At 48.4% G+C, this 20,510-nt stretch overlaps 1 protein-coding gene across 7 annotated transcripts in view; it reads left to right on the top strand.

Moving 5' to 3' along the window:
- Positions 1 to 20,510, top strand: part of LOC145283792 (clathrin interactor 1-like) — a 546,043-nt gene that overhangs the window by 460,052 nt on the left and 65,481 nt on the right. The gene's annotated exons all lie outside the window — the stretch shown is intronic.

The raw sequence follows: 20,510 nt of genomic DNA, 5'->3' as shown, positions 1-20,510 counted from the left end.
ACCCCAGACATCAAGACTCCCCACGAGGGCAACGACACTGGAAAAGGAGAAGCCAGTGCACTAGAGAAGGTCGAGTCCACGGAGTTAGCAACAAACACTCCTGAAGACTCGGAATGCAGCCGAGGAACAGCGGGACAAATTTCCCCCGCTCCCCTCAAGGGCAAATCCCTCGTGGAAGGTTCTAGTAAGAGGAACAGCCCCTCGAAGAACAATAAAGCTCAAATTGAAGACACGATAGCCTCCATCTTCGAAAGCCAAGAAGATGACCCTCCCCTCAATAAGAACCAAGAGGGTAAAGAGATTGAAATGGTGAAGGCAGAAAGCGGCATGGTACCCATGACCCCAAACCGGGAAACGTCATCCCAAGCCACAATCTCACCAACTGCAAGAGGGAGTACATCCTCAGGTGGGGAGGCACATCTAGCTCCCAAGGAATCTCCCAATCTGCAGCCGCCCAAGAAGAAGAGGGCAAAAGACCAGGATGGAAAAAACCCGTCCACGGAGGTAGCAGCGGAATGGCCAGCACTGTGCCCAGGCAGTAAATCGAAGGAAGAGTGGCCAGCCCTAAGCACATCCAAGATCCCCCAAACGGGTGAAAGTTCCACACCCGTACAAGGGGAAAAAACAAAAGAAGCAAACGACACGGACAGCAGTCCCCAAGGCAAGGAAAAAAGGGCGTGGGGCCCACAACAGAAGAAACTCACGCCGCAGGACTACAGGGACCTGTTCGAGAACACTTACAAGAATTACACGGAAGGGAACACCATCAAACCCCTTCCGGGAGCTGTGGAGGAGCTACAACATCGCGTCATTTCCTTTGTCACGGCAGACACCAGAAGCAAAAGCCTCACAGGGGTCGGCCAGGAAACAATGATGCAACTCCTCCAGGATTTGAAGGTCCCGGCCAGTTATATAGTCCGTAGGAGCTATGCAAAATGGGAACTGCTCCTGTCGGATAAGGAAGAAGCGGAGAAGCTGTCCAGGGCCAACATCACCTGGAAGCATTTGGCCCTCAAACCGGAATATCAGGGAAAAAGGCGAACAACAGTGTCAATACTGGGAGTTCCCTGCTACCTGGGCGCAAAACAGCTGGGCGCGGTACTGAGTCAGTACGGTGACGTTGAGGACATATGGCCGGTCAAGGGTCCACGCAACCTCATGACAGGAAATTACAAGCTGTCTATGAGTGTAGACCTGGCCAGCTTTGATAAAATCCCCGCGATCCTCAAATACGGGGAATGGACACTCTCCGTTATAGTGGAGGGAAGGCGGCCGCACTGTTGGCACTGCCTCAAGCAGGGTCACATGGCCAAAGACTGCCCAAAGAGACCAGCAGCAGGACCATCAGTAAAACTGCCAGCCCAACAACCAGCAACAGCAGCAGTGCCGGCAAACCAAGAGGAAGAGGCCGGTTGGAGCAAGGTGGTCAGAAAGAATAGACCAGCTAAGCTGTTGGCCAATAACACCAACAACAACAACAACACCAACAACACCAAACAGAACCAAACCAACATACCCACCACGCATGCTAATAACATCAACAAACACAACACAGACCCAGGCATCACAAGGAAAAACATTACAAGCACAAATAACACGAACAAGAAGATTACAGACACAAACACTCAAGTAAACAAAAACAACTCAAACACCGACACCAACATCGCAAACACAGACAACAAAACAGCAGACGCCAACATTGCAAACACAGAGAGCAAAACAACAGACTCCATCAGCAAACACACAGCAGACAAAAACAGAGACACCACCAACAAGAACACTGACCAACGCGGGAAGGTTTCCAAGGTAGAGGAGATGGAGGTTCAAGCCTCCTCTGCCAAAAGAAAGCTCCCAGCATCTCCGACAGAGTCGGAGGAGGAAATAGTGTTGTCGGAACGAGAGGAGGGTGACAACAGTTTGGATAAGCAGTCGAGGAGGAGGAGGAGAAGCAACAAAAGAAAAAGGGAAGCAGCGCAGGCAGAGGAGATTACCACCGTGCATACGGCTCCTCAGGATTTGCCTAAAGCGGGCTTTTCACCCAACGATAACAGCGTCACGCCAACCCCCCCTCCCTCCTCAAATCGCAGCAACACTTCGCCAGAAACTACCAACCCTCCGCCGGTCAGAACAGTGAGGTCGAAAAAACTTCCTTTTCTGCCGGGGGACAGGATTTGTGAAGTGGACTCACACTTACCCATACCGGACCTCAAAGGACAACAAAAGGTCCGGTACAACAAACTGAAGAGCTTGGTCCACGTCGGCGGTGACAACATAGCCGACCCGACCAATTTTAAAGACACTCCCTTGTTGACCACGTTTGTCCGTGTCAACAAGGACGCCAGAACCGAAGCCCTTTGGGCAATGATTCATGCAGCGAAAGATGCCATCCCGGGCCAGCAGCTGGTGGACGATGAGCATCCTTCACTAAAGAACTTATCTTACAAATGCGAGGGTAGAATCCCTCTGTACATACACCCCTCCTTTTACAGGGCACTCAAGCTAACCTTCCCGCTGGACGTGGGAGGCGTGGCCAAGGATGGAGTACCCTCTGCTGATCTACTTACCGGGAGCCTCGGCCAGGCCTGCCACGTCCTTACTGCCGAGGATTTCAGACCCGTCTGTGACAGTGCTTAAGGTAGGTGATCATGTCTTTAAACTTGGCTACATTTAATGTGAGGGGCATCAGGTGTCGAAGCAAAGCCTCGCGCGTTGTGAGAGACCTGGTGTCCCTTAAGGTAGATATCGCCGCTATCCAGGAGACCCACTTTGTTTGTGACGGGGATTGTCAGGTGCTGGTAAACGATTACGATGTTTACTCAGCATATGGCAATACCTATAGTCGTGGAATCTCCTTGCTAGTGAAACGCACCCTGTCAGCGTCGGTGAATGTTGTTCACGCAGGCGAGGACGGGCGGGCGCTTGTTGTTGATGTTGCTGTTAATTGTAGTGTTTTTCGGATTGTTGCTGTTTATGCTCCCAATGCTGCTGTAGAGAGGGCAACCTTTTTTCGACGGTTGGAGGGCTTCTTAGTGGATCTGGAACGGTTAGTTTTAATGGGTGATTGGAATGCAATCCTTGATCCCAGTATAGATAAGGTCGGGGGGGCTAGTGGGTCGGCGTGGTGTGACAGCACTCTGTCTGACCTGATGGCTTCGTGCGATCTCGTCGACAGATTTCGTCTTGATCATCCAGGGCGGGAGATGTGGACGTGGCATTCTGTAGTGCCTTCCCATCCAAGTACTTACTTGGATCGGATGTTAGTTAGAAGAGGCGACATAGACTTCCTATCTTGCCCCACGTTCCACTTGCTAGGACACTCGGACCATAAACTCGTTATGGCCCGTTTGAACTTAAGTGCTAGGCCTAAACTGGCCGGATACTGGAAGTTCAACAGCTCCTTGTTGGAGCTGGAGGACTACCGGTTGAAGGTCACTGAGCTAATTCAGCGGGCTTTAGTGGGGGCGGTTACAGGGAGTAAGTGGTGGGTTAGTCTTAAGGCCAAAATTAGGCGCTTCTCTGTCAAGTATAGCCAACGCCTCGCGTTAGATAAGGCTGAGGCAAAGAAGCGCTTAGAGGATAAGCTGACCCGGGCGGTGGAAGGGGGGGATCCCCTAGAGTTAGCACTAGCTAAACAAGATCTCAAAAGCGAGCGGTACGAAGGTCAAGTAGTTAGGGCTAGGTTAAACAAAGTTTCTAACGAGGCTGTGAATGTTGACGCCGTTGAGCGTAAGGCTGCTTTAAGGCGCGGTTCGGATGGGTACATTCGTAAAGTACATAACCTGGAAGGACACGCTTTAGTATCGACTCGGGAGATCTGCGAGGGGTTTCGGGAGCATCTATCGGTGCGCTTCACCCAACTACCCAGGCTCAGGGTTGATGAGTTTGGCAGCTATTTGGCTGACTCGCCCCGCCTCACGGCGGCTCGAGCGGCTAGCTGTGATGGTCTTATTACTGAACATGAGGTCATTACTGCGTTGAAGCAGGTCGGCTATAACAAATCTCCGGGGCTTGATGGTTTACCCTACGAGTTTTACTTGAAGCTGTCGCCCATGTTGGTCCCTCTTCTGAAGGATATGTTCAACCATTGGTTTGCCCAGGGCTCCATCCCTGGACAGGTGACCAAGGGTGTGATCACATTGCTGAGGAAAGGTCAACGGCATGGTGGGAGGGAAAACTTTGATGATTTCAGGCCCTTAACTCTGCTAAACACAGAGTTAAAGATTTTGGCAAAGATTCTTGCGAATCGCTTGCAGGTTGTCATCACTGACTTGATCGAACCAGACCAGACTTATGCTGTGAAGGGGAGATCGATTCAAGACAACTTGCATTTGATACGCTCGATCATAGAGGGGACAGAAGACGACGCTGAAGCTGCGCTGATCAGTTTGGATCAGTCCAAGGCATTCGATAGGGTCGACCATCGGTTCCTAGGATCTGTGTTAGAGGCCGCCGGATTTAATCCGGACTTCCGCAAGTGGATCTTTGTTCTGTATGACAGGCCAACGGTGGCGGTGCAGATCAACGGTAAGCTGTCGGAGTCATTCGCTGTCTCTCGGTCGGTGCGACAGGGTTGTCCGCTGTCGCCTCTGCTGTATGTCCTGGCGTTGGAACCCCTCCTTCGCAAGTTAAGGGACGAGGCGGCTACACCAGTCCTGCGCGGAATAGCTCTCCCTGGAGGCACACGAGCCAGGGTTTCCGCGTTCGCCGATGACGTCACCGTGTTCGTGTCTTGCCACACGGACGTTCAAGCGGTGGTCGAGGCGCTCGCTCGATACGAAGAAGTAACAGGGGCCATCTTCAACCGTAGCAAGTCTGTTGGCCTGCGGTTGGGGGCCTGGACCGGGGTAAACTCGCTTCCAGGTATTTTCAGCTGGACCGATGGACCGGTCCGTATTCTCGGCGTTTGGTTTGGACCGGGACTTCAGCTGGAAAAGAATTGGTCGGAAGTACAGTCTAAGGTCAAATCGTCAGTCAAGACTTGGATTGGAAGGAAATTGTCCTTGAAGGGTCGGGCGGAGGCGTGTGCTACATACGTCTTTCCGCTCATCCTTTACCGTTTGTCTGTACTTCCTCTCCCTGCAGAACGACTAACCCGCTTACAAGGGCGCCTCGATTCACTTTTGTGGAACGAGGGTAAGCATTATGTCTGCAGAGAGGTCTGTGTTCAACGTCCGAGCGAGGGAGGCCTGAGTCAGCCCAGTCTCTTGTGTCACAGAAACGCCGAGAGATTGGCTTTCCTGGGTCGTTCGCTTGAAGGAGACGCTCCTTGGGTCCCTGTGGTTGAGAACTCGTTTCCCAATCTCAAACCCAACCCTTCGGTAGAAGGTCGTCGTAGACCGAAGGGGGAGTCCAAGTTCTTCTCCGAATGCCGGACCGCTCTTAGAGCTTTGCCGGGGACCAGTGTCCTCGATCAGCCAAGGAAGAAACTTTATCGGGATTTAGTGGAGGGGACCGCGAAGGATCCACTTTGTAGGCGGATGGGATGGTCGATGGAGGTTGTCCGTTCTCAATGGTGTTGGGCGCCGGGACGGGAGATTCTGAATAACTCGGAATTCTCCCTGACTTGGCGACTGGTCCGAAATGCGCTGCCCCTCTTCGACGAACTTTTCCGGTATAAAGAACATACCAAGCGCTTCTGTCCGTGCTGTGACGAACGCGAGCCCGAAACTATCGAGCACGCATTTTTTAGTTGCAGCCGGATACAGCCCTTATTAAAGTACGTCGAGGGGGTAACAGCTCGCATCGATGCCGAGTGTCCGCCCGATCTCGACGTTGGAAGTTTTGTGTACAACATGGAGCCGCCGTTCCCCAGGGAGGAAAGTTTGGTTTTCCTGGCGATCCTAGCAGTAGCGCGCATGGTCATTTGGATCACGCGCCTCAAGTTGGTCCGCGAAGGGACATCTGTTCCGGATCGGGATCTGATCGTTTACTTTAAACATTTGCTTAAAGTAAAGATCAGATGCGATTGGAAGAGGTTGCCTAGAGTGGATTTTGACAAGAGGTGGGTGCACAGCACTAGTTTGTGCATCCGTCGAGGAGCCAAGTTTGAGTACGTGTTCCCTCCGTGAGCATGGCACGGGCGGTGCTGGGTCCTGCGGAACCCATCCCGCTTAAGTTTAGCATAAATTAATTAAAGAGACTCTTGACTGGTGGTATAAACGAGATCCCGCTCCTGTTATTATTTTTGGTACTAGAGAACCTCTGAGTCCACCCATTCCCCAATCACCTAACTTTATTTTGGATGTAATCCTGGTCTTCCCCCATTACTCAGAGGACACCAATCCTCCCCTCCTCCCATAAATTTCTTTTCTCCTATTAAGGCTCTACCCCTACCCCTCATAGGGATCTTCCTGCTTGTTTTCGGTCCCCCGGAAAACAGTGGGGGGTCTAATCGCTAGAGTAGTACAGGGGGGTCAATACTAACAAACCAAGTAGGCTGTATATTTTATGTTTACATTGGACTTTTTTCACTAGCTTGCCCCACTCCACGTGCTTTTAATAACTTGATTATTGTATATAATGTTATGAATTGGAACTCCTTTTTGTCATCTCACAAATGCACACACTCACCTTATTGTTTATTTAAAAAAAAAAAAAAAAAAAAAAAAAAATGCATACACAGACATACAGATAAGTTTTTACCAATTGTACATATGTTTTCTTTTATTCTAAACGCTGGGGATATATTAGTTAGATTAGAATCCACAGAGTGAATGAGGTATTGTGGTAAATGTTGCCAGTCAAGAGTGAGACTTCAAAGTCCATCTTATCAATTGTCAATAGTCACAAAGACCCTGAACCCTCCCCTCCCCAATTTCTTATAGGGCCTTGTGCCTAATTTTGTTGTATGTTATTTTTGTTTTTATGATTTTATTATTGTAAACTCATTTTTTGACATCAATAAAATAAATAAATAAGATCAAAGTGTAGTATCTGTTCTGATACATACACAGCGCTAGGCAGTGCTGTTCTGGCGACACACTCTTGTGCCCGGAACACCTGACGAGCTTGTTGGGTAGCGTTCTGTCCGCACCCCCACTTGGTCTGTCTTTCTCTGCTCTCCCCCCTCACGGGGGGATCCGAGCTGATAATTTACGACCTTCCCGCGAGGGAGGGTCGGAAACACTTTCTCTCTTCCCTCCACTAACTTCCCACTCCCTCTCTCAGTTCTATCTCCCCTCTTGCCGCCTTTGGCGCCACTTCTTTTTGGCGCCAAAGTCGGCTCCCCACTTTGGACGCCGACTCCACGTCACTCATTTTGGTGAATTCTAATACAGGGAAGAGAGAGCTTTTTTCAAAAATGGACACCCCCAGCCCGGGGACAACCAATACAGATACCCCCAGCCAGGGGGCTACCACAAGAAAAACTGCTCCCCAAGAGGACGACTCCCCAACAGGGGAAGCAAAAAGCAACGGGGCATACCGCCCGGACACTAAACCGAAGCACGCCCCCCCAGAAGGGAGAAAACTCACCAGCAGCTCCCCAAGAGGGCGACTCCCCACAAAGGGGAGAAAAAAAAAATGTTAGACGGGGCATCCCGCTCTGACAACAATAATCAAGAGGCAGTAGCCCTAAAGGACGATAAGGGAGACAGTGCTCCCCAGGAGGGCAACTGCCCCAAAAGGGGAGCAAATCAAGAAAACGAGGAGGCATACAGCCTAGACCTCCCCAAAACAAAAGGGGCAAAAGCTCCCAAGGACAATAAAGAGGACAATGCTCCCCAGGAGGCCGACTCCCCAAAAAGGGAGGTATTTCCTGGAAGAAGTATAGAGCAAGGAGAGTCGGTCCCAAAGGAAAGCGGAAAGGGAAATGCCCTTCAAAATAGCAACCCTTCCGCAAAGGAACAACAAAAACAGTCCAACCTCACCAAAGATCCAACACCAACAAGAGGGTTGGCATGGGGGAAGACTGTAGAGAAGCAACTGTCCCCTCAAGAGTATAGAGACTTGTACTTGACCAAGTACAGACAATACATAGAGGGGGCAGAAATTAAACCAGTGCCAGGCGCTTGGGAGGCAATCGAAGACAGAGTCCTCTCCCTCATCATCTCGGATATGCCGGAAAACCGCCTCCTAGGGATGAAAAAGGAAGACATGGCGGGGCTCCTACACAAGCTAAACATCCCGGTACTATACCTGTACCAGAGGAGCTACGCCATGTGGGACATCCTCCTACCAACCAAGGAAGATGCGGAGAGACTCTCCCTACAGGAAATTAAGTATGGGAGAATAAAACTAAAGCCCGAATACCAGGGCAGGACAAGGACCCGGGTGCAGGTATTCAATGTACCTATGCAAATATCAGCAGAAATCCTGGGATCCTTCTTCACACAGTTTGGCGAAGTGGAAAAAATAACCCCAGTGCGTTCGAAAACCGGCATGCACTTGGGCAGCTACACTGTGGCCATGAGGCTAAAGAAAGAAGGCTTCCAAGCGATACCAGCACAGCTGACTTTTAAGGAGGCAACTATGACAGTAGTGGTGGAGGGGCGTCGTCCGCACTACTGGTTCTGCCAAAAGCAGGGTCACATGGCCAAGAGCTGCCCTCAAAGGTCAACTCCTACTCAAGTGACACTAAAGGCGGTCCCAACCTCTGAGACAGCACCAGTGTCCAAACAGGCTGTCACAACTCCTGCAACCGGAGCACCAACCCCAGCACCGAGGAAACCCAAAACTACGCAGGAGGCCAAGGGGGAGGAATGGATCACAGTAATGAGGCGGAAACGGAAGCCCACAATCCCATCTGCCACCGTCCCACCACCAACCCAACAACCGAGGCAGCAACAACAACAGCAGCCTCCACAACAGCCGCAGCAACAGCCACGGCAGCAGACACAGCAGCAGCAGCCAAACCAGCCGTTGAACTAGCCGCAGCTACAACATCAGCTGCCGCGGCCAATTCCACAACCAATGCCACGAAAACAGCGGCAACAACAAAAACAGCAGCAGCAGCAACAGCCAGAACAGGAGCAGCAGCAACAAAAACGGCTGCAGCAACCAGAACAGCAACAGCATCAACTGGAGAAACAGCAATTAGAGGAGCAGCAACAACCAACGGTCCCCACACCAATTGAGACGGGGATCAAGCGAAGAAAACACTGCTCCTCTGAGGATGAATCTGCTAGTGAGAGGGAGAGGAACTCAACCTCACCACTCCCCGGTTCATTCAAAAGAATAAAAAAGAAAAGGAAAGGGGAAGAAAAGGCAGCCCCCACTCCCTGTGAGCATACACCACCTCTAACAACAACACAACCCACTTCCACCCCCATACCACATACTGTACCAATACTAGACACCGCACCCACACCAACATCAGACACCGCACCCACACCAGACACTGCACCAACACCAACACCAGACACTGCACCAACACCAGACACCGCACCAACACCAGACACCACACAGACACTCGTCCCCACACCAATGCAAATTGAGCCGCCATCCCAGAAAGAAAAGAATGAACCCGGGAGGGGGAGAGACCCTTCAGATTCTCCCACTTACGGACTCACTCCAACAGGGACTCTCGCTCTCGAAACGAGAGAGGAACTTTGTTTTGTAGACCCCCTGTCTGTGGCAATGGGCTTACCACACCGGCAGAGAAAAAATTTAAAACCTCTGCTGGACTGCCAACAGATAGGGGGAAAAGACGTTAATGTCCCCTCTAATTTCCCGGACGCCCCACGGCTAATAACTTTCGTCAGGCTTCCTGAGGCCGCTGAAGGGGCTGGTCCGGGAATTGAACTCATTAGGAAAAATGATCCTTCCCTTGAGGAACTCGCAAAACAATGCAAGGGAAGGGTCCCAGTGTTGGTCCATCCATCACTCTATAGGGCCCTTAAATTGACTTACCCTTTGGATGTCGGCGGCATTGTGAGAGAAGGTCGGGACATGAAAAACCTGACCACCTTGAACATTGCACACAACGTCAGTGTCCTTTCCCCGGCTGACTTCGGAGCTGAGTGTAACACACCTTAAGGTAGGTACCATGGCTTTGAATTTGGCTAGTCTGAATGCGAGGGGCTTGAGATAATCGGGCCGGGCGGCTCGCCTCCGCCACGACCTCTTGTCCCTGGGAGTGGATGTTGCTGCGATTCAGGAGACGCATTTTGTTTCCTCTGTGGACTGTCAGGTGCTGGCCCGAGACTTTGAGGTTTTCTCAGCATATGGCAGCCTGCGGGGGAAGGGAGTTTCTGTGCTGGTTAAACGTACCCTGTCGGCGACGGTCGACGTTGTCCATAGAGATGCGGTGGGTAGGCTGGTTGTGGCCGATGTTGCCGTAAAAGATTCTGTGTTTCGGGTGATTGCAGTTCATGCGCCCAGCACCGCTCGTGAGAGGGTCTCATTCTTCAGTCAGCTTGACGCGTTTGCAGATTGTCGGAAGCGGGTAGTGCTAATGGGGGATTGGAATGCCATCTTAGACCCCGACATAGATAAGGTAGGAGGCGGAGCTAGAGGTTCGGAGAGGTGTGAGTCCAGCCTGGCCGATCTGATGGCTAGATGCGGTCTGGTCGACAGGTTTCGGTTCGAGCATCCGGGGCAGGAGATGTGGACGTGGACCAATAGCGTTTCCTCCTATCCAAATACCTATTTGGACAGGATGTTAGTTAGGAGAGGCGAAGTAGACTTCTTATCTTGTCCCACGTTCACTTGGCTAGGCCAGACGGACCATAAATTAGTTATGGCCCGGCTGAAGCTAGGAAATAGGCCAAAGTTAGCGGGGTACTGGAAGTTAAACACCTCCCTTCTGGAGATACAAGACTTCCAAGATCAGTTAAGAGAATTGATTAAAAAGGCACTAGTGGGGGCGGTTACCGGGAGTAAGTGGTGGTTAGGTCTCAAAGCCAAGATCAGAAGCTTCTCCGTCAAGTATGCCCAGCGCCTCGCACTAGATAAGGCCAAGACGAAGAAGAAGCTAGAGCAGAAACTAGCCCAGGCTACGGGGGAGGGTGATAGGGTTAGTCAGGAACTAGCTAAGCAGGACCTTCTATGCGAGACTAGCGAGCGTTACGAAGGCCAAGTAGTTAGAGCTAGGCTTAGAAAGATAGGCAACGAAGCAGTCAATTCTGATGCAGACGTGCGCCGTGAGGTTTCTAGGCGTGGCTCGGACAAATACATTGCGAAAGTCAAACATCCGGATGGACGCACCCTGGAATCGACTTGGGAAATCTGTGAGGGGTTTCGAGAACATTTCGAGGAGCGTTTTACGCAGCAGCCCGATCTTCCGGTCCTTGAGTTTAGCGACTATTTGGCCGACTCTCCCCGCCTCGAGGCGGCTAGAGCGGCTGGTTGCGAGGGCCGGGTGACGGAGCGGGAGGTCTTTACTGCGCTGAAGCAGGTCAGCTGTGACAAATCGCCAGGACTTGATGGTCTGCCATACGAACTGTACTTGAGGCTGTCACCCATGTTTCTGCCTCTTCTGACGGATATGTTCAACCATTGGTTTGCTCAGGGATCCATCCCAGGGCAGGTGACCAAGGAGTGATCACATTGCTGAAGAAAGGTGACGGGCATGGAGGGGAAGAATTAGACGACTACAGGCCCATAACTCTGCTAAACACAGAGTTGAAGATTTTGGCCAAGGTTCTGTCGAATCGGCTGCAGGTTGTTATCGACGATTTGGTTGAACCGGAACAGAACTATGCTGTGAAGGGGAGATCGATTCAGAACAACTTGCACCTGATCCGCACGATCCTAGAGGGGGGAATAGATGACGACACGGAAGCCGCGCTGATCAACTTAGATCAGTCCAAAGCTTTCGATAGGGTCGACCATCGTTTCCTGGCATCTGTCTTAGAGGCCGCTGGTTTTAAACCGGACTTTTGCAAGTGGATCTCCATAATGTATCGACAGCCCATGGCTGTCGTGCAAGTCAACGGAAAGCGCTCGAAACCCTTTGTTATCTCTCGGTCGGTTCGTCAGGGTTGTCCGCTGTCGCCCCTGCTTTATGTCCTGGCTTTGGAGCCTCTTCTCCGCAAGCTGAGATATGGGGAGGTAAATTCGGCCCTGCGCGGAATTGCTCAGCCTGGCGGCTCAGCTGCCAAGGTATCCGCGTTCGCCGATGATGTCACGGTCTTCGTGTCGGGCTTCAGAGACATTGAGGTCGTGTTGGAGGCACTCACACAGTACGAAAGAATCACGGGGGCCAAGATAAACCGCAACAAGTCGGTAGGACTGCGGTTGGGCGCATGGAGTGGCAACGCAAACCTCCCGGCGCCCTTCAGCTGGACAGATGGCCCGGTCCGGATCCTCGGCGTGTGGTTCAGACCGGGTCTCCAGCTTGACAAGAATTGGTTGGAGGTACGGTCAAAGGTGGAGGCTGCAGTCAATTAGTGGCTTCCTAGGAAACTTTCTTTAAAGGGTCGAGCTGAGGCGTGCGCCACTTACGTCTTTCCTCTCATCCTTTACCGACTGGCCGTACTTCCCCTGCCTGCACAACACCTAAAAGCTCTTGTCGAACTCTTGTCCTCGCTCCTTTGGGACAGAGGAAGACACTGGGTGAGCAGATAGGTCTGTATTCAACGTCCGTGTGAGGGAGGCTTGGGAATGCCGGACTTGAAGTGTCATCGAGATGCTGAGAGGCTGGCCTTCCTGAGCCACTATATGCAAGATGACCAACCGTGGCACCACGTGGTTACTGCCGCCTTCCCCGACCTCGTTCTCGACCCTTCCATCGAGAGCCATCGCAGGCCGCGGGGAGAATCTGCCTACATGAAAGAGTGCCGAGCCGCGCTAAAACGACTACCAAGGTCCAGTGACCTTGTGACTGCTACCCGTAGGGAACTCCACAGGGATCTAGTGAAGGGGGCCGCCGACAACCCGCTATGCGCGCGTTTGGGGTGGCAGCAGAGTGAGATCCGCTCCGCGTGGAGCTGGGCGCCAGGTTCGAGTCATCTGAACAATTCGGAGTTCTCTCTGACCTGGCGATTGGCCCGAAATGCACTTCCACTCAACAACATACAATGCAGTTCCGGGTTTTTGGAGTCGCCTGATTGTCCCCGTTGTGGGACAACAGCCGTAGAAACTACGGATCACGCTTTCTTCGATTGCCGCGAACTCTGCCAGTACTGGTCGTATGTCAGCGGAGTGACGGCTCGTATCGATCCTGAGCATCCTCGCCCAATTACTGTATCCAATGTTGTGGACAACGTGAGGCCGCCGTGGGACCGGGAAAGACAAATGGTCTACGTTACGATCCTGGCCGTGGCGAGAATGGTGATTTGGACGTCGCGTTAGCAAGGTTGCCGGGGGGTGTTGTCTTTTTCTGATCAAGATTTGATCGCTTTCTTTAAACACCAACTACGGGTGAAGATCAGATGTGATAGAAGAAGGCTGCATCGCGCGGCATTTGACAGAAGATGGATACATGTGGCAAGTCTGTGTGTACGAAGAGGAGCCAAATTTGAATACGTGTTCCCCGCCTAGGTGTGGAACGCGCAGTTCTGTAAAGTAAAATCAAACAAGTAGCCTCTCAGCTAGCTGAGTGTGTGTTCCATCCCTCCCCAATTAGGAAGCCTCCAAGATCCCCATCCCCTCTTACCTGCAATTTTTGTTTTCACCCCTTCCTCTAAATTTTACCCATCTTGGAGAAAAAGAAATACAAACTAACCTCCATCCCTTACCCACAAAAATTTCTTTTCTCCATTCACCCCCATCTAGAGGGCATCCCCACCTAGAGACTGACCCGCAGAAGCGAGGTTCTTTTTACAAACCCAGTGGAACGGGCAGTCTATCAACTAGACGGGGTTGGGAGGGTCCTACTAATCACCTTTTGTTTTTTCTTCCCCCGCCCTCGACACAAATGAATTATTGTACCATTTTATTATCTTTTTTGTTTTTACACGTCAATAAAAAATGTTTTAAAAATTGGGAGTTAAGTAGGACGTCCCCAAATATGAAAGGGTGAATGCGGTATTATGGTGAAAGAAGATACTAGCTGGGAGAAACTTTTGACTTTGTTCAGTTCTGGAGTGACAAGGATGACCAACGACCCCCAAAATCCCCCCTTTTGAGTTGGCCATGTGCCTAAGTTTTTTGTTCATCGTTGATTTTGACTGTATTTTTTTAACATGAATAAAAGATTTAATACCTCAAAGTGTAGTATCTATTCTTAGAATTAAAGCGGTTTCATCCTTCTCCCCCACCCCCACTAAGAAAATAAAGAGAAACAAACGTCAATTGTAAATAAGGATGGCCTTCTAAATAATAATGTTTTTAGTTCAGCTGTGATTTTTGGAATATGACATCTAAATATAAATTATGCATCTTTTTTTAATAGGAGATAATGCTCGGCAGAAAATTAAGCTGTATAAGACTGTTACTTGGTCTTTTGGCTAAGATCAAAGTGTAGTATCTGTTCTTTGAATTCAAGTGGTCTCATCTTTCGCCCCAACCCCCACTAAAAAACTAATACTAAGAATGGCTTTCAGAATGTTTTTATTTCAGAATTTTAAATCAGCAGTTTAGCGTTTGTGATATTTGGAATATGACATCCTGTACTAATTTAATATAAGAAAACTCGAAAATAAGGAGGATTTATATCACCAAATCCATTAACTCTCATTTCGTATTATATTAAAATAACGCTGATTAACTCATGCCTCCCACCTTTCTCCCTCTCAATAGAATTAGGTCGTAGTGTTACTAATATAAAAAAGAAAATGGCCGTTTTTTTGTTTTGTTGTGCAAACAGGCGTCGATCATCTCAAGCCAAATATTTTTAAGCATAATTTTTTTTATTTACTTATTTTTGCGTATTATTTTTGGTTTAAGTCTCGGATTTTACTATTTTTAATTTGCTAATAACTTTTGTAACGTTGTCATAGCGTAGAAGTTCATAGTTTAATTTGTATGAGGGTTACATTTTTTTACCGATAACAATGTTTTTATATACAGGCTGCCATTACAGCTTGCTGACATCAAGATCACGTGACATGACCCAGCGGTTTTTAAATACAAGGTGACCCAAAATAAACAGGCTCCGTGTACACTTTATGTAGAAGAGTTGGGGCCCGTTTTTTGGGGGGCACTTATAAATCGATTTAAAAATATGTTATGTTTAACATTAAAATGTCACTTTTTTGGAGCCCCCCCCCCCTGCAGAAAATCGATCAGCTGACCCACTTCTGATGGTCCTTTTGGGCCAATTTTTTGATATTTGTCGTCCGGAGGGTGGGCTTTCATATGAGACCAAGTTTGTTAATTTTTGTTCTGTCTGTCGAAAGTTTTTAGCAGACATACAAACACACTCACACACACACTCACATTTTGCCTTTTATATATTAGAAGACCCTTGTAATCAGCTATAGATCAAAAAATATTCATACTTCAGAATACCAATTACAAATGTGCATAAACAAACTAACACAATGGACGACAGAAAATGGCTTTAAATTTTCAACAACCGAAAGTAAATGTGTCCATTTCTGTAATCATAGAAAAATGCACAATGACCCTACTCTCAACCTGAAAGGAACAAAAATTGTAATAAATTTCTGGGACTTATTTTTAACAAAAAAATTTTCCTTCATCCCTCATTTAAAATATTTAAAACAAAAATGTTTCAAAACTCTACAACTATTAAGAGTTATAGCAAATACTGAGTGGGGATCAAGACTGCTCATCGCTCTTAAAATTATATAGAACTCTGATAAGAGCCAAACTAGATTATGGAAGCTTCATATATGGTTTAACCAGAAAAAGTTATCTTAAAACTCTGGATTCTACCTATCACACACTTGCCTTGGGTACATTCAAAATCTGATAAAAAAAAAGCTAATATGCTGAAGTCTATGAACCCCTGCTAAAATTGAGACATAAAAAATTAGGCTTACAATATTATCTAAAACTAAAATCAAACCTCCAAAATTCTGCCCATCAATGCACTTTCAATCCCAACTACACACATCTATTCAAAAAAAAAGAAAACACAATTAAACCCTTTGGTCTGTAAATGGAAGAAACAATAAAACCACTTACCGACAACTCAATAGATCAAGCCAGAATCCACAAGGAAAATCTCACAGAACTCACACCCTGTCCTCCCTCTCTCTGTATCTCTTGTCTCACTCTCTTCTCTCTCTATATATATATATTTTCTCTCTCTCTCGATATATTTTTTTTCTCTCTCTCTCTCTCTATCTAGTTTCTCTCTGTATCTCCTCTCTCTCTCTCCCTCTCTGTATCTCCTCTCTCTCTCCCTCTCTGTATCTCCTCTCTCTCTCCATCTCTGTATCTCCTCTCTCTCTCCCTCTCTGTATCTCCTCTCTCTCTCCCTCTCTGTATCTCCTCTCTCTCTATCTCCTCTCTCTCTCCCTCTCTGTATCTCCTCTCTCTCTCCCTCTCTGTATCTCCTCTCTCTCTCCCTCTCTGTATCTCCTCTCTCTCTATCTCCTCTCTCTCTCCCTCTCTGTATCTCCTCTCTCTCCCTCTCTGTATCTCCTCTCTCTCTCTCTCCCTCTCTGTATCTCCTCTCTCTCTCTCTCCCTCTCTGTATCTCCTCTCTCTCTCCCTCTCTGTATCTCCTCTCTCTCTCCCTCTCTGTATCTCCTCTCTCTCTCTCCCTCTCTGTATCTCCTCTCTCTCTCTCTCTCTCTCCCTCTCTGTATCTCCTCTCTCTGTATCTCCCTCTCTGTATCTCCTCTCTCTGTATCTCCTCTCTCTCTCCCTCTCTGTATCTCCTCTCTCTCTCTCCGTCTCTGTATCTCTCCTCTCTCCCTCTCTGTATCTCTCCTCTCTCCCTTTCTGTGTACCTCTCCTCTCTCCCTTTCTGTGTACCTCTCCTCTCTCCCTCTCTGTGTACCTCTCCTCTCTCCCTCTCTGTGTACCTCTCCTCTCTCCCTCTCTGTGTACCTCTCCTCTCTCCCTCTCTGTGTACCTCTCCTCTCTCCCTCTCTGTGTACCTCTCCTCTCTCCCTCTCTGTGTACCTCTCCTCTCTCCCTCTCTGTGTACCTCTCCTCTCTCCCTCTCTGTGTACCTCTCCTCTCTCCCTCTCTGTGTACCTCTCCTCTCTCCCTCTCTGTGTACCTCTCCTCTCTCCCTCTCTGTGTACCTCTCCTCTCTCCCTCTCTATGTATCTCTCCTCTCTCCCTCTCTGTGTATCTCTCCTCTCTCCCTCTCTGTGTACCTCTCCTCTCTCCCTCTCTGTGTACCTCTCCTCTCTCTCTCTCTCTCTCTCTCTGTATCTCTCTCTCTGTATCTCTCTCTCTCCTCTCTCTCTCTCTCTCCTCTCTCCCTCTCTGTATCTAGTTTCTCTCTCTGTACCTTTCCTCTCTCTTTCTCTCTCTCTGTACCTCTCCTCTTATTCTCTGTACCTCTCCTCTCATTCTCTGTATCTCTTCCCTCTCTCTCCCTTTCTGTATTCTCTTCCCTCTCTCTCCCTTTCTGTATTCTCTCTCCCTTTCTGTATTCTCTCTCCCTTTCTGTATTCTCTCTCCCTTTCTGTATTCTCTCTCCCTTTCTGTATTCTCTCTCCCTTTCTGTATTCTCTCTCCCCTCTCTCTGTATTCTCTCTCCCCTCTCTCTGTATTCTCTCTTCCCTCTCTCTGTATTCTCTCTTCCCTCTCTCTGTATTCTCTCTTCCCTCTCTCTGTATTCTCTCTTCCCTCTCTCTGTATTCTCTCTTCCCTCTCTCTGTATTCTCTCTTCCCTCTCTCTGTATTCTCTCTCCCCTCTCTCTGTATTCTCTCTCCCCTCTCTCTGTATTCTCTCTCCCCTCTCTCTGTATTCTCTCTCCCCTCTCTCTGTATTCTCTCTCCCCTCTCTCTGTATTCTTTCTCCCCTCTCTCTGTATTCTTTCTTCCCTCTCTCTGTATTCTCTCTTCCCTCTCTCTGTATTCTCTCTTCCCTCTCTCTGTATTCTCTCTTCCCTCTCTCTGTATTCTCTCTTCCCTCTCTCTGTATTCTCTCTTCCCTCTCTCTGTATTCTCTCTCCCCTCTCTCTGTATCTCTCACTCTCTATCTCTCTATTACTCTCATCTCTCTCTTTATCTCTCTCTTCTCTCTCTCTCTCTCTCTGTATCTCTCTCTTCTCTCTCTCTCTGTATCTCTCTCTCTGTATGTCTCCTTTCTCTCTTTGTATCTATCCACTCTCTCTCTCTCATCTCTCTCTGCAACTCTCATCTCTCTCTGCAACTCTCATCTCTCTCTGCAACTCTCATCTCTCTCTGCAACTCTCATCTCTCTCTGCAACTCTCATCTCTCTCTGCAACTCTCATCTCTCTCTACAACTCTCATCTCTCTCTCTGTGTCACTCTCATCTCTCTCTCTCTCTGTGTCACTCTCATCTCTCTCTCTCTCTCTGTCACTCTCCTCTCTCTCTCTGTCACTCTCCTCTCTCTCTCTGTCACTCTCATCTCTCTCTCTCTCTGTCACTCTCATCTCTCTCTCTCTCTGTCACTCTCATCTCTCTCTCTCTCTCTGTCACTCTCATCTCTCTCTCTCTCTCTGTCACTCTCATCTCTCTCTCTCTGTCACTCTCATCTCTCTCTCTCTGTCACTCTCATCTCTCTCTCTCTCTCTGTCACTCTCCTCTCTCTCTCTGTCACTCTCCTCTCTCTCTCTGTCACTCTCCTCTCTCTCTCTGTTACTCTCCTCTCTCTTTCTCTGTCACTCTCCTCTCTGTCACTCTCCTCTCTCTCTCCTCTCTGTCACTCTCCTCTCTCTCTCCTCTCTCTCTCTTCTCTCTCTCTCTTCTCTCTCTCTTCTCTCTCTCTCTCTTCTCTCTCTCTCTCTATATATATATATATTCCCTGTATCTCTCTTCTCTCTCGCTCTCTGTATCTCTCTTCTCTCTCGCTCTCTGTATCTCTCTTCTCTCTCGCTCTCTGTATCTCTCTTCTCTCTCGCTCTCTGTATCTCTCTTCTCTCTCGCTCTCTGTATCTCTCTTCTCTCTCGCTCTCTGTATCTCTCTTCTCTCTCGCTCTCTGTATCTCTCTTCTCTCTCTTTCTGTATCTCTCTTCTCTCTCTTTCTGTATCTCTCTTCTCTCTCTTTCTGTATCTCTCTTCTCTCTCTTTCTGTATCTCTTCTCTCTTAGTATCTCTCTCTGTATCTCTCTTCTCTCTCTCTGTATCTCTCTTCTCTCTCTCTCTGTATCTCTCTTCTCTCTCTCTCTGTATCTCTCTTCTCTCTCTCTGTATCTCTCTTCTCTCTCTCTGTATCTCTCTTCTCTCTCTCTGTATCTCTCTTCTCTCTCTCTGTATCTCTCTTCTCTCTCTCTGTATCTCTCTTCTCTCTCTCTGTATCTCTCTTCTCTCTCTCTGTATCTCTCTCTTCTCTCCCTCTGTATCTCTCTCTTCTCTCCCTCTGTATCTCTCTTTTCTCTCCCTCTGTATCTCTCTTTTCTCTCCCTCTGTATCTCTCTTTTCTCTCCCTCTGTATCTCTCTTTTCTCTCCCTCTGTATCTCTCTTTTCTCTCCCTCTGTATCTCTCTTTTCTCTCCCTCTGTATCTCTCTTTTCTCTCCCTCTGTATCTCTCTTTTCTCTCCCTCTGTATCTCTCTTTTCTCTCCCTCTGTATCTCTCTTTTCTCTCCCTCTGTATCTCTCTTTTCTCTCCCTCTGTATCTCTCTTCTCTCTCCCTCTCTCTCTTTATCTATCTCTGTATCTCCTTCCTCTCTCTCTTTCTCTGTATCTCTCTCTCTCTCTCTGTATCTCTCTCCTCTCTCTCTCTCTCTCTCTCTCTCTCTCTCTGTATCTCTCTCCTCTCTCTCTCTTTGTATCTCTCTCCTCTCTCTCTCTGTATCTCTCTCCTCTCTCTCTCTCTCTGTATCTCTCTCCTCTCTCTCTCTCTGTATCTCTCTCCTCTCCCTCTCTCTCTCTCCTCTCTCTCTCTCTCTCTCTGTATCCCTCTCTTCTTCTCTCTATGTATCCCTCTCTTCTTCTCTCTATGTATCCTTCTCTTCTTCTCTCTATGTATCCTTCTCTTCTATCTATCTATCTATCTATCTATCTCTCTTTGTCTCTCTCTCTATGTATAATAATAAAAATAAGAATGACATTCATAATAACAACAATAATAATAATAATAGTGAAAATGAAATAAAATTAAGGGATAAATGATGAAGAGTAAAGTAAAAGAAAAAGATAAAATAATAGAAATAAAGAAATAAGGTGGAAATTTAGTTAAATCGGGCCAGAGTTGGATAAATTGGGTGCATGCATACAAGAATGAGGCACAAAGTAATAAGTTGCCTGTCTAGCCGCATTGATGAGCTATGAAACACCGAAAAAGTATTGTATGCGGATGACTATAATGCTCCTCATCTTGAGTTGAGCATATTGAGAAGTGATACACAAATTACCATTAGCGTATAAGTGATGCTCTTTGTGTAAACAAATCAAGCTTAGGTAGTTCGGACGATGTCAAAACATCGTTAAACTCATGACTCATACAGCAGCCGCCGATAGCGTAGTGGTAAGGAGTCTTGACTCGTAAAGACGGTCGGGTTTCAACCATGGCTTGAGGTAGTTGCCTGTCTAGCCGCACTGATGAGATGTGAAACAGTGAAACA

The sequence above is a fragment of the Euprymna scolopes genome, chromosome 8 (assembly GCF_053919585.1).
Source record: "Euprymna scolopes isolate OS-2025 chromosome 8, ASM5391958v1, whole genome shotgun sequence".
NCBI classification, from domain to species: domain Eukaryota; kingdom Metazoa; phylum Mollusca; class Cephalopoda; order Sepiida; family Sepiolidae; genus Euprymna; species Euprymna scolopes.
This window is presented reverse-complemented; position numbering and strand designations above follow the sequence as displayed.